This window comes from Sinohyriopsis cumingii, chromosome 19, assembly GCF_028554795.1.
Source record: "Sinohyriopsis cumingii isolate HCF-2022 chromosome 19, ASM2855479v2, whole genome shotgun sequence".
Classification (NCBI taxonomy): Eukaryota; Metazoa; Mollusca; class Bivalvia; order Unionida; family Unionidae; genus Sinohyriopsis; species Sinohyriopsis cumingii.
In genome coordinates this window covers 60,529,129-60,539,021 of record NC_142979.1, presented here as the reverse complement: position 1 = coordinate 60,539,021, position 9,893 = coordinate 60,529,129, and positions in this window count along the sequence as shown.

The window sequence follows — 9,893 nt, the reverse complement described above, 5'->3', positions numbered from 1 at the left end:
AGGTAAATGTCCCACAACTTAAGAAACGAAACAATAAAATTGATAAATAAAACACTTATTTGACAATAAAATGAAAAAAACTTACCATGCATTGTTATCATGTATTCATTCTTTTTCATCATGCGAAATTTATTTAAGAAGAAATATAACTACGAACTCCGTATATGTAGCAGATGCCGACTGTAGTGTGTATCGGATAATAAAATTGCAAATGAGACGGGAATATCACCCGATTGCTTGAAGGCACCTGTCATTCATGCATGATACGTTATAAGGTGCAAAGTGACCAAGATCGTATTGTATCAAGGTTAACTATACGACAGTATCTCGCAAATAAAAATCATTATTTGAAAATGAGTACACATAATAATATTGTGGCTAGCATGGTTTACAACATCATTATTAAAGCCAGTTATTGCTGTGTATACTATATATTACGAACATCAATAAACGTTTGTATCAATTATGATTACATATGGCAAACAAATAGAAGCCCGGGTGATGAATAAACACAACTGTCAGCGAGCAATAAACACTTTTCTTAAAGTTGCCAACAAGAAATCAAATACAAAAGTTATTTTTATTACAAAGCAAGACAATCCCTGGAAACTGACTTGGAATTCTTTTAAGTGTGCCAATTTCTTTCTTTTTTTAACAAAGTCGGCCGACATAGAGAAGCCAGCATTAGTTTCTTTTTACCTGTATTAACGGAAATTTTGAAAATAAATTGAAACAATAGAATAGTTTTGAAATCGTCACAATATAGTGCGTCGTGCACGCATATCGATATAAGGCTGAGCATTAAATTAATTTAAACTAAACGTTCCCAAATCCATAGTTTCTAGTGTTTTATTTTTCGATATCAAGAATCATGTACTTCGTCTTGTGGGGATAAATGTACGCCATTTCTGATTGGTGTCCTCTATAGGTGGGAAATCGTAGCTAAGGAGGAGTAACAGCGTTGTATACTTCTATTTCGAGTAATTAAATTATTATTTCTTCTTTAAATGTGATATTTAAAAAAAATTGCGCTACTATAACTACTTTTAATCAAGTAATGCAAATCTGATGTAAGAAGAAAAATGTTAGAGTATAACCGGTGACCTTTAGAGGAAACACCATCAAGTTTTTGTTGTAAATAGTCCACAACGAATCTGCTGGTAAACGAAATCCCAGAAAGTAAGTCACTAAGACGCACACTACAGGACGTCCAAAATTGAAAGGAAGCAATTCTTGTAAAGAGTTTTGGTAACCCTCCACAATCTGAATAGTATCATTGACTTCCTTCTACGGAATCTGTTTAATCACTACTGATAAAGGACGTGGCATGACCGCAAAACATACCCACATCAGGCAGTTGGTGAATGTTCCTTATTTACTCTAGCCGTTTTTTGTGTGGACACCATAACCAATCTTTTGTTGTTGTCGTGGGTTTTAACGCCATTTTTCAGCACACTATAGGCTATATATGGCGGCCAGTATTAATGGTGGAGGAAGAACCCAGGAAAACCTCAGGAAGAACCACCGACCCACTTAGACCACTCGGCCACTCGGGGCCCTCCAATCTTTTGTAGTAAATTGGATTAGTTTTTAATAACATACACGCTAGAAACCGTGAAGAAGTCTCTTTAATCACTTCTACTTCTTTCTAACGTAGTTTACAATCATCCAAGTTTCTGCCGGTAAATAGTTTTCAACCTGTAAAGCCCCTCATTAATATTCTCGAATTCCAGACTCATATTCTCGGGTAGTTGGTATGTTGACCATTTGAATATTTTCATAAGAATCAATCCTTTTGTAAGATTCATGTACCAGTGGTTAAAACATCGGTGACGTAAAGGATGCAGTTGTTCTTTGCTTTGCACTTGTATTTTGACAATTTCACTTTAGACTCGGTGTGTACTTCTCTTCGTTTGTCTAGGTATTCGTAGCCGTAATATTTAGGACCGCTACTAGCAAAGCTTAGAATCTTGTCGTCGAGGTGCTCGTCCGTCCAGGCTCCTAAACTGTCTCCTTCGATTTTAGGATGATGGTGACCATGTCAATCGATGTAGATGCAACCTACCGTGCCAAAGTACAGAACGCGATCTCCTAATTGGTGTAAGGATTCGTATAATTTGAAACGAGCATGGGCTGTCATGTAGGCTGCAATGATGACATTTTCAAATTTGTCAGCCTCTACAAACTCAAGTTCTTCTTCGCAATTGATCAGGATCAAGCCTTCACCAACGACGTCCACGTGTTTCCTGCCTTTAGTGTTATCGTGAATCATCTGGATGTTATAGGAAGGTCTGTCAAATACTCCGTCTTGAGTAAACAGGGTCGTTGTACCATTTACCCCACAAACAATTCAACATCACTTTAGCAAATGATCGCCTTCCTTCCCTTTTTATCCACCTGGTCTAAAGTGATGGCCGCCTGGTCGAAGTATTCCTCCTTGAATTTCACCAGGACAGATATCGGCTAGCTTCTTGTTTGTGTTTCAAAAAGTCATTAAAAACTGTCTTTATGAGTCTCGCCATCCTTGTGGTAATGTTCTGTTATTGGAAAGTGGTAAATTTCGTACTCTTCTAGCAATTGGTATCCCAGGACTAGAGCTTTAATCAGTTCTACGCTGACCCATGTTCCCGTCAATGCACATTCTCCCTGAGTATGACGACAAGGTTGGTCTTGGTTACAACTTTCGACACAGGTGCGACACAATGGAAACACCAGTTTTCCTTGGCCATGGTAAGGTAAAACTGAATGGCACAAGTCCAGAAGGCAAGATTTTGCACTGGATCAATTCTTCGTATTGTCGAATTTTTTTCCATGTCGAAGTGTCCTGTTAGCTACTGTGGTTGACCTGCGGAAAGTGACAATATTTGCACACAAAAGTTTACAGCGAACTCACGTTCAGGTATTTGATTTCTTCTCCTTTCTCCTCGTCGGCGTGGTATAGCAAGCAAGGTACATTCGTTCGTCCTGAATACAAACTGTCCCCTGGGTCGAGAGGGTCCACCAACTAGTAACTTTCCACGGTCCGTTTAAACTCGGGATCGGCGATCAAACGGTAATTGTACTCGTGTTCCCACATTTCCACGACTTGCCATCCTTGCTATTTTAACTTCAAGCGGCGTTGACAAGTGTCTTCGTGCAAGTCTTTCATGGTACGTTGTAAAAACTGATTTTTAGTGTCACGTTGAGGGTAGCAGATCGGACATTCGTGATAGGTTGTTGTTTTTGTTGTAGGGTTTAACGCCATTTTCAGCACAATATAGGCTATACATGGTGGCCAGTATAACTGGTAGAGGAAGAACCCTGGAAAACCCCGGGAAGAACCACCGACCCACCAGAAGTTACTGGCAAGCTTTCTCATTTACCCACGCTTGCCGAGCCTGAGACTCGAACCCACGCAAACAGAGGTGAGATGATAGTGATCCGTAATGATGAGCGCTTTAGACCACTCGGCTACTCGGGGCCCCCATTTATGAAATATCCATCCGTTAAATTCGTAGACGATCTTAAGGTCTTATAAGTCCCCCGTTTCTTTCCTCAACAAACGTGCACCTTGGCACTATTGGTATGTATGCCTTGTCCACAAGCAGAGCACAATCTCAGCAGTTGACAATCACTTTTCCTCTGTGAACCTTGCTTATGAAATGTTTTTGGTAACAGGTTGGGCTGACAAACATTCGCTGACAAGCAAAGCAATGCGCTCGTTCTTGTCTTTCGTCAAGACAGGGTTTAGAGGCTAAACACCCCCACTACATTTCGATCAACAATGCTTATGTTGCTCTGGAACCCGGCTTGCATTTCTCACAATAATATCCGCATTCGAGGAATCTGGTGATACTGGTAATGGCATCGAAATGTTCATCGTGATCATTGACGTTGAATGTATTTTCCATCTTTGAAATTGTCGCCTCGAAACAACAGAGGTCCACGCACTTATTATGGGTTCACTTTCAATGTTTAGCGTGGAGTTAAGACGTCTTGTAATTTTCCCATTTCAGGAATTCCGCAGGGTTTGTGTTTGGATAGGAAATATTGCCGTAACAGGAGTTCTGCTTCTCTTAGTTGTGTGGCTAAGTTCGATTTTCGAATGCTCTTCCAGGTTCTTTTCCATTCTGCAGTGTCGTTCTTGTCGGCATACGTCCATACCACGACGATGGCACGGACTAAACACATTTTGTCTTGAGAGTTGTTAATTTGAACGAGGATCTGTTTGGTTCTGCAAAGGCCGTAGACCAATAACACCATTTTGCGTCTGGTTCCTTTGGGAAGAGGAACGTGGATCATGTACAGTGTTGTTCATCCATCGGTGATGTGAAACTTCTCGTTGGACTACTGAACGTGTTGAATCTTGTAAACACCACTAAGTTATCTTCTGTCGCATCTGGAACCCGCGGAATAATGTCTTTATTCGTCCTTGCTTATCTTGAAAAACAACGACTTCATTTTGGTCACATTTGCGAGACTCAGAAGTTTAGCAAATTCATCTTTTACCTCGTCAAGGGTTGCATATTTAGACAAGTCGCCCTGCTGAGGTTTACTCAGTCGATAAGATCTTCCGTAATTATCTACCATTATACTTTGAGGTCTGTTTAAAACGAAGGTGGACGTCTATACCGTCTACTTGTATACTTGTGCAGGACTTTATGAGGTGGTGTCAGCGACCTTGACACAGCGTCGAGTACAGCAATTACTTCACGGCAAAATATTGGCGGATCGGTTATTGTCTGTGTTGGTAACATTGAATACCAGAGGAAGTGTTTTGAGGATGAGTTCTCTGCACTCTGTCGACATATTTTAAAAATTCTTTTGGTGGCGCCAACCCATATGAATAGAATAAACAAGTCCGCGTGGATCAATTGTATATGTAACCCAATGAGTACCTTTTCTAGAACTTCCATCGAGATTAGTAATACCAGCTTCAAAATTGTTTGGTTGCTTTCGTAATTGAACTGGTATCAAAAAACACCTCTGAAGGTTTTTATACTTAATCGCTTAGCAGCATCAAGTAAATCGAAATTGGAAATGGGAAGTATAAGCTAAGTGTTCCGGGAAGTCTCAGACCTTGACTGTACCATGGCAGTCTTAGATCCTTTCCCTTTTTTGGAAGTCTTTATTCCGTGACTTGTTGCTTTCTTTAGTGCCATCCCAGCAGCAGTTCCAACATCATAAAATTCAGCTGCTTTTGCAACAGCTGTTGCTGCATCGGCTATTAACTCTGGTATAGCTGCAAGAAGTGGAAATATACCACCCGTCTTGACTGCGTCTTTAAAAGCACCCGCAGAAATATTAAGTTTAACGCAGGTTTTTTGATTCTTTGCCTTTGTTGAAGTGTTTGAGTTGACCATGTGTCAAAGATAATTTATTTGGATTACCTGCGATTTGTTCGGTTTTTAGTGATATTTTTATTCCACAGTTCTCTTTTGATATTGATTGAAGTGTTTTAATCTGACCTGGAGTCAGAGTAACATTAAGGTGATGATATGACATTATAATATCATGACGATTTAGTTACATGTTTTCCACTGGGGCATCAATGACTCTCATTCGTCAACCAACACCATCAAGTAGCATTGTTTTGTCTGAAAGTGTAACAACGATTACTCTGTAATCAGTAAAATCGGCTGGTAGTGCACTTACTCGAGCTCGAAAATGTATGTCAACGACTAACTGTTTAAACAAATCCAGATGTTCCAGCGAGAAGTAGTTGATCGGATACAACGTCGAGAAATTCCGCTGAGATATCTGCAAACCAGAATCAACATTCTAATCACGTCCCATAAATATCATCAAACTATGATAAGCACGTGCCAGCAACACTTTTCTTGATGTCCATTTATTCTTAAAGAAACTTCACTAACCCCAAGTGGAGCAAATACCATAAAATTTCGTATTTGAGAATTTTGTTGTCGGATATCTTGAAAAGCTATAAATACATGTCGTGGTGCTGAAACTCCCTGTTGTGGTGTGATCTGCCATGCAAATGTGCCAACAGTTGTACTCGTGATCGAGTCTGTAGTCATTGTCAACCATGATATCATTGATTTTCCACCGCTGTCCATAAAACAGAGCAGCCGTTGTTCTTCAACGGGTGATGGTGACATTACTGGCATCCACAATGATAGTTATGTCAGTGTCACATTTCCTTGAAGAGCCGCGGTTGCAGGGCCATCAACTCCTTCATCGTGCCAGATATCATCGTCGTCCGTGGATTTTCGAACGAGAACAACTGCATGTTTTGCTCTAAAGATAATTTTTCTAACATTTCTGCAGAAACCAAAGGTATGTGATAGTGGTATTGCACAGCTGAATCGTCCCTCGGCATCAATTTGATTTTTACGTGCTGCGAAGCCCAGATTATAGTTTGCATTTACAAAGAATAAACTTTCAACATCAGCGTCGTCAGCCGCAGCAGTAACCTTTTTGGGGTGCCGAAAAGTATATAGTCTGCCATCAGCGTGATCAGTGGTATCTTTTGCAAACGTCATTGACGGGCCAGCAGACCGTGAATAATCATCGCTGTATGGGGATAGCCCCAATATCGTCATGGCAACATCATCATCATTATGACAAACCTCAATTTCCTGACCATCAATATATCGTGCACAGTTAAATAATGCCATAATTCCGTTATTAACAAACCCACCCTGCCCATCACCATAAGGATTATCATCTCTTTTTACAAGTCTACCCTGAACTTCAATGAATGCTTCAGCGGGTAAGAAATATTTGCTTGTATCATGAACTTGTAGTTCGATTCGACTACGTTGGTTCTCGTACTTGATAAGAATAACGTTGATAATCGCACACAAATTCATCCTTGAGAACTGGTGCATCCATGTAAAATGCTGGATCAGATACACGTTTAAACATTTTATTATATTTGTTATCGTCTAACACGAAGACAACTTCCTGCAATCAGACTATCATATTTTTTCTGATAGTGGTAGACCAGCCAACTCTACTAATTTTTTATTTGCAGCTTGATTTATTATTTTACTAACAGTTGCAGGAATAACCTCAGTGCTGGGCAATTTTACTGATTGCGGTTTTCGCCGTATTAATCGTACTAGTCTATCCTTGATTGCTGAGAATGTTTTACCGGCAACATCACCAACAGAACCAATAGCTTTATCACGAATAACGTCAATAGCCTTCGTTGATAATTGTTTTGCAATTGATGTTGCTTTTGGGGCTATCCTTCTGAATAGACCCTGAACAACATCACCGAGTCCATCACCGTAGATCGCTTTATATGTTGGTAATCGCGAATTTATCACCCTGACTATGATCGGTCCACGTTAAGCATTATGTATGATCATTTTGTTTTATTGTCACTGATTTAATTACATACCCTCAATCACCGTGATAATCATTAACGATTTCATCGATGAGAGACCGATAAACAATAATGTCCATGATATCGACTGTAAATAATCGTTGACAGATATCAGCTGCTTCATTAATAATTTCTGGGGAATTACTACCGGCTCGTTTTCCTCCAATGAGGATTTCTAGTTTATCAACATCGGCAAGGACATTGCTGGGACATGGAGTAATAAGACCAATCCCCCTGGTACCTGAACCAATACCACATCCAGCGGCGCCGGGGGTAGAACTCGCATCCTGCCATCCTTGTTCTTCCTCACTTGTTATTTGGACTGGTTGCTTTGATTGTTGTTTTTTGTGGGTTTTTTTAGTGGTTGTTGTAATACTGGCTGTGGTGGTTGTTATTGTGGTTGTTTAAGTCGTTGTTGGAAATGTGCTAGATGGTTTTTATTCTATCGGTAAATTCATTATATATTGAATCAACATTTCGGATTCGATCAACTCCGTAGTATAAGCGAAATATCAATCTGTATCAGGTTTCACGACCTACAGTATCATTAACGTACTCGGGTTTTAGAAATATTTTTCTTTGATTAAAACTGCGCACGGCAAACGCAGATAATTCATTCGTGTTTTTAATTTCTTTTTTGATGGTGGCAATATTTTTTCGGTAAATGTATCAGTTATTTCAGTTCTCTCTCTCTTGCTTGTTTTCGTTCTGGTTCTGATTCTGGTATACGATCTTTTATATCACCTATTTCAGCACGAGCTTGGTCAATACATTCAAGTATTTCTTGCATTGGTTGAGCAGCAGCCATTTCACCTGGAAGTTCTTGTATAATCTTTTTATTTTTTAGTTCTTTCTGCTCTTTTTCCAGTTGATTTTTAGCGGTTTTCTCCAACGTGGGAAGAAGACCTTTGGTAGCCTTTGTACCAGGATAAAATTACTGTTCTACACCCTCTGTAAATTCCACCTCAGATACCTGACGCTCTTGTTGTTGTTGCTTGACAGAATCACGGACGGGGGATATTTCTTAATTGCCTCTAGTCGTAACTGTCACCGCCAAAATTACATCTACGATAAATAAAAATACAAGGTCAATAACGCCAAAACCGAAGCCTCTAACTGACCGAGCTTTCTCTAATTGGGTTAGCTCATTTTATTACTTTATCTTTGTCGCTTGTGTTTTCAAATTTGTGTGTTTGTTTACCCACACAGGCGCTCATTGTTGCTTGTCACCCTTCCTGCAGTTGTAGTGTGCGAGTAATTAAATCGTTATTATATCAATAATGGAATCTCGAAAGCGACTATATGGGCAGCCGACATCGTCAAAATTACATTAATTAAATCATGAATTATGAAATCAAATGATTTAACCCAGCAAATGAAATGTTAAATCCAGATTCCAAATGATGTGATGTCACATGAAATGATTTAACGAACTAAACCGAACGTTGAATTCAGATTCCAAATCACATGGTATTAAATGAAATGATGTAGTGTGAAATGAAATGATTTAACCCAACAAATAGAATGATACAATCAGATTACAAATGATGTTGTGTGATATGAAATGAAGCAGCATGAAATGAAATAACCGAATCCCAAAAATAAAATAATAAATTTATATTCCAAATGACGTGTTATTAAATGAAATGACTTAGCGTGAAACTAAATGATTTAAAGAACAAAATAAAATGATGAAATCTGCTTCCAAATGACGTGGTATTAAGTAAAATGATGTAGTCTAAAATGAAATGATTTAACTCAACAAATGAAATCATAAAAACAAATTCCAAAAATGATCTGCTATTAAATAAAATGATTTAAAGAACAAAACCGAATGATGAATTCTGATTCCAAATGAAGTTTCATTAATTGAATTTATATTTAAACCAATAAATGAAAAGATGAAGTCAGATTCCAAATTGACGTGACATTAAATAAAATGATTTAAAGAGGAAAATGGAATGATAAAATCTGTTTCCAAATGACGTGGTATTAGATAAAATGATGTAGTCTAAATTGAAATGATTTAATCCAAGAAATGAAATTGATGAATTTAAATTCCAAATGATTTGATATTGAATAAAGTGGTCTGAAGAACCGGATATTCAGTTTCCAAACCCCATGGTATTAAATGAAATGTGTGGAAAGTAAACGGTCTGACTGGAAACAGCGCTTCATTGTAGGGTCAAACAGCAAACCATCTAGAGTAAATCGAAACATACATGGGGTGGGGGTGGGGAGTCACTGTTATCCATGATGTATGGTGTCGGCACGCCCAAATTTATAATCTAGAGAAGTATGTCCAGCATTCGGTTGAGATTTTTGCAGACAAAACTTGGACTGCCAAGGTGTTTCCCTTCTTATGATATAAATAAGAACTATATTTTCTCCGCCTTGCACTACGCGAACTTTCAATTAAGGCTTCAACACACCTAGATCTATCAATTAAGGAGATTAAATTTTTTAAATCTAATTTGATCAATAAAAATTACCGCGTTTGATAACCTGACATAGCATACACACTAAACTAACAAGTTGTTTCTCGCTTACATTACTGGAT